Source organism: Porites lutea, chromosome 5 (assembly GCF_958299795.1).
Source record: "Porites lutea chromosome 5, jaPorLute2.1, whole genome shotgun sequence".
NCBI lineage: Eukaryota > Metazoa > Cnidaria > Anthozoa > Scleractinia > Poritidae > Porites > Porites lutea.
This window is the reverse complement of record NC_133205.1, coordinates 18,970,891-18,976,127: the sequence shown is the minus strand read 5'-3', so window position 1 is coordinate 18,976,127 and position 5,237 is coordinate 18,970,891. Positions and strand designations below refer to the sequence as shown.

General features: G+C 34.9%; 1 long non-coding RNA gene across 1 annotated transcript; it reads right to left on the bottom strand.

Annotated features, from left to right (window-relative positions):
- Positions 1 to 2,425: 2,425 nt before the first annotated feature.
- LOC140937488 (uncharacterized) lies at positions 2,426 to 4,856 on the bottom strand. Its single transcript, XR_012165474.1, has 3 exons — positions 4,535 to 4,856; positions 3,773 to 3,879; positions 2,426 to 2,684 (listed from the first exon to the last, which is right to left on the bottom strand). It is a non-coding gene; the product is annotated as an uncharacterized lncRNA (long non-coding RNA).
- Between the last annotated feature and the right edge of the window lie 381 nt (positions 4,857 to 5,237).

Here is a 5,237-nt window from a genome sequence, read left to right as displayed (position 1 = left end):
TTGGAATGGAAACAGATTAATAAAATCATTTAAAATAAATTTATGACGAAACGTACTGTTTTTAAAATGACTCCACTTCTCCTTCTTATTGCAATCTGCAATCTCAAAATGGTAGCATCAATTTTGAGTTACTGTTTAACCTATGCAAGGCGAACTGAGGGCGGAATTATCGACAACAAAAAAGTAACCTCACCCAATTATTTTTATGATTTTTTTGTATAAGTCTCCGAAACGTATCACATAAAAGCAAACAAAATTATACATTCAGTACTTACCAGGAGGAATTGGACGATCGACTAAAATCAAAGAAATTGCATGTTATTAAACTGACAAAACGAAACTACAATAGCTATCATTTCTGGATAATATTATGAGGATTCAGTAACATTAGACTTATATATAAAATCTCACGCACAACATTTAGGGGCGGTTACTGAAACAGAGTTTACACAGTGTTAAACAAAACCGTATTCCAAGGCGTTTTCAATTTAGAAGACCATTTTATTTCATTCATCTGTAAACAAAATATTTTTCCGGTTCTGTTGATTTTCTTAAACCGCGTTCTAACTAAGACTATGTAGTAATAAGCGACCCTTAGCATTCAACTTACTAGGAGGTTGTCCATTGTTCCCTGAAAAAAAATTGTGAATTAAAACTGAGAAAGTATCATGAGTTGTTCCAACATCGTGGGCAGCGGCAAACGGATATTAGTCTGTATGTCAATAGACACCGCATTCTACGCCGTTTTCGATTTTCGCCAACGCTGGTTTGTTGTTAAGGGTATCAATATTACATAAACTCTTATGCAAAACATTTTCAAACGGTTATGAAAACAGAGTTTAGACAGTGTTTAACAAAACCGTGTTCTAAAGCCTTCCTCAGTCTGTTTGAAAGACCATTTCTTTATCCACTTAAAATAAGGGGTCCGGATAATCTGCGAGCCAGCGAGCGCATGGGCTATGTGCTTTCAATGACTGTGATGTGAGATTTTATTGTTTATGGTGCAGAATGCGAGTGACAGCTTATAGTCAGATCTTTGAGTTTCTGCACCCTTTCCAGTGAACACATATTAAGCAGCAGATTTTGTGTTCCTTGAATAACATGGTGCTTTCAATGACAGTGGCCATAGCTTTCTAGAAATTTAACAATTATGATGTGAGATTTTATTGTTTATGGTGCAGAATGCGAGTGACGGCTTTTAGTCAGATCTTTGAGTTTCTGCACCCTTTCCAGTGAACACATTAAGCAGCAGATTTTGTGTTACTTGAATAACATGGTGCTTTCAATGACAGTGGCCATAGCTTTCTAGAGATTCAACAATTATGATGTGTGATTTTATTGCTTATGGTGCAGAATGCGAGTGACGGCTTTTAGTCAGCACAGGAAGAAATAATAGAATTAATTTGTTTTAAAGCTTACCTAAGGATACACAAAAGAAGTATTTAAACTATCTTTAATTTATTTACTAAAGACATGAAATACACTTTTCATAGACTTTAAGGTGAAAAGTAAAGGCTAACTTATGAACCATTTCATAACCGCTTTAAGTTAAGAGGAAAAGTAACTGAAAGGTTCATTTCATAAACTTTAGGAACTACTCCTAAAGCGTTCTTAAGTAACATTTAATTAATCTTTTGTGTCAACTTTAGTATAGCTTTAATTTTTCAAAAATGCTTGCTGGTATATCTTTGCTTTGCCTTTAATTCTACTTTAATGTAGTATTAAAGACTCATGCCATCTTTAATTTGTCTTTAATTCTATTTTAATGTTTTAGAAAAGCCCCAAGTCATCTTTAATTTGTCTTTAATTCTATTTTAATGTTTGATAAAGGCACCAGGTCATCTTTAATTTGCCTTTAATTCCATTTTAATGTTTCATAATACCACGCGTTTGTCATCTTTAATGTGCCTTCAATTCGATCTATTTTAATGTTCATTAAAAGTCCCAAAGAAGAGAATAAGATAAAGGGATTAAAACTGGGGTATCTCAGCTTGTCGGAGAAAAATATCATAAGTTGAACACTGGAATCCATGACTGCATGGTTCCTCTTAAAGAAATAAATAAATACAGTGAAACAAACAAAATCTACTTTAAAATCAGTTTATTGTCAATAATGTCTAATTCTTATTTTGAAATTATTCACTGCCTACTTTAATGGGAAAACCATTTTGTGGTGAAAAAAAAAAAATAAACCAAGGACCATAAATTCAAAAAGTTAAAAGTACATCTTTATCAAATAGGTTTGATGATCGTTAATTTATAAAATAAATTCACAACACTGTTCATTGTCAACTTATGAAGACAGTCCTGCAATCACACAGATGAGGTGGTTGAAGTATCAAGATCTGATGCTTGAGCATTAAGGGCCCATTCAGGAATTTCAGGAGGGTCACGTTCTGACGGCTCAATCAGGCTCAATTCTAGGCACAATCCTGTCACGTGCCCTCTTAGACAGCCTCTTGTTATACTTTTTATCAAGCTGCTTTTTGATTTTTCGCAGAGCTGTGCTCTCCCAAGGGAGCTTTTTGATCTTATAACTGGTTAGTGCCTCCTTGCCATCTTCGTCAGCTTCATAACAGCTATCCTCGCTGCTCATTGTCTCCATCAGGAGGACCTCTTCTTCCATTCTCATGGTTGTCGCCCCATTTCACCATTTCTAGGGCAGCTGTCCTCCTTGTTAACTTCTAAAAGAAAGAAACAGAATAAGAGTAGGTGGTGGGCCAGAACTCATTACAATACAATCCAACTGATTCCACCATTGGATATGTAACAAAAGAGTATTATTAGATGAGACTTAAACAATATCCAGACTAATCTCTCTTATTATTCTGTACATCACAGAAATTAAATCTTATAATAAATTGTTGTTTTTTGAATGAAAAGATATGGTCAGTAGATATGTTATTTACTGCCTTTTCAGAGATAACAAGCCACTTAAACCAACTAAGCATCCAAGGTTTACATCAGGTTACTCTTCACTTTTATGATCTTCATATTTTTTTAGAATTTTTCAGTCTTCTAGTCTCATTTAATGGCTGAAAATATCTTTGTAAAGCAGCTGTTGTAATGGTAAAGTCAGGTGTCTAGTATTAGCACAGGCTTACATCAGTACAGGGGACTGTATTCTAGGAAATGATGTATTGTAGGGGAACCAATTACTCTAACTTATAAAATTCAGGGTGCCCAGCAAATAAAACAATTAAGATTTTCTTGTTTGCTTAAGGACAAAGGTAATTCATCACTTATAAACATTGCGGCCAACCTGTCAATGTTTTACAAATGATATGAAGCTACCACTGGATGGTTAAAATCTTAATTGATGTTATATTTATATTATATCACGTGATCTGTTCCAAAATTAAATTTGTCCGACTTTAATGATGTGTGACTATTATATCATACATATGAAAACAGGTAAATTTACATTAAGCAGTCCCACTTTCAGGGCTGTTTAAATGGTCACTTCTTAAAACAATTAGCATACCGCTGCACTAAATGAAATTGTGCATTCCTTGTAATGAACTGTTTTGTTGTTGACTTTTTTTCTCTCTTCATCTGGAGGAATGGAAAACTCCTTGAGGTAGTTAAGGATTAATCCCTCGCTACTCTCACTCACTTCTGTATCTTTGTAGTGTTTTTGTTAATGTCCCTTAAAGTGTTTGAACCTGATTAAATGGGTCAAACTAACCCGTCATTTTGCCCCTTCCCAAAGGGTGACCACAGCAATTATAAAGGTTGGACTGTGAATTGCCTTATGCGAATGACAGTGTACATTCCATCACGGCCCTTGTCTATGGACACCTTTCCTCTCCTCCATGTTGGTGTAACACTTAGGCCATTACTCTTTGGAAGATAGTAGCGTTGTTGTCAGAGCTTACTCTAAAAAGATATATCACCAAAGCAAAGTCACTTTCTTGATCTTTGATACATATTGTCTCTTTGGCAGGTATCAGGTACATATTATTGGCATCAATGTTCAATGACACTGGCATTTTGAACTTCTGAAGGAAATTCTTTTTAACCCTTTAACCCCTAGCAGCGACCAGCATCAAATTTCTCCTTACAGTATCACAGACAAATCAAACAGAATAAACTAAAATGATCACCAATGAACAGAGAACAGTGTAAAGAATATGCAAGTTGATTTTTGGGGTTAAAGGGTTAATCTACAAAAAAGGCAGGTGAAAAACTAGAGCTAAATTGGGTTGGAAGGCATAATACAATGGGTACTATTGTCATTCATGAGGTGGAGGTGTTCACTGTTGACCCTTCCAAGTTCTGTAGTGGCTTCCAAATAAACATCCTGAGGTACTAATAAATCCTCCTGTCATTACTATTTCAGTTGGTTTTTATTTTATACTACGTGTAATTGACCTGTTCCAAATCTTCGTAGATTCCCTCCAGGCGTGGCCTACCATTGATGTATGTGCAGTAATTTACTTTCTCTTCAAATTAGAACTTACTTGGTTTTTTAAGTGAAGCTAAGACCTGTTGGTAGTTAAATTAAGATTTGATAGATGTTTATTATACTTACTCTTCATCAAGGTAGAAGCCATGAAAGTCTTCCTTTTTAGAAAGGACCTTGTATATTTGCCTTAGTGTTCTCTATAAATGAAAGAAATCACATCCCTTTCTCAGTTTGACAATAATATGCTGGTCAAAAGACATCCCAAGTTATGACTCTCGGGGACAGGAGCCAGAATTTAGCATTAAAAATTCAGATGTCTGCTTTGGTTTCGTTTTGATGTCATTTATGTCTCACTCAAAAAACAGGTGGCTTGAAAAAATTAACTCCTGCAATGCAAAAAAAAAAATGACGTTTCACGCTTATTGTCAGTTATTGTCACCACCTCATATGCCCATGTAATGGTACAGTAATTTATTACATGCATACACTTTTTGTGGCGGCCGAGGTAGAAAATACAAATGAAATCTTCCTTAATCTTGTTACACAAATTTCTTCCTTGTCTATTAAAACCGTGCAGGTTTTTTTCTCAAACAAAGAAATAAGTAAAATGAAATAAAAGTGACCTATTCAGCCTAAAGTGTCACGAGTGTCGTGTATCTGACCGACCGATAGTAATTTATGCAGGATTTGCGCGCCAAAACCATTCAAACCAATTTTACGCCTCATTCTGCATGTCCACCTACTTTAGTCATTTCAGTTTTGTAATGTATAATTTTCATGTAATTTTTTTTTATAGCAAATCGTCTTTGTGTCATTCAAATGCACGTTT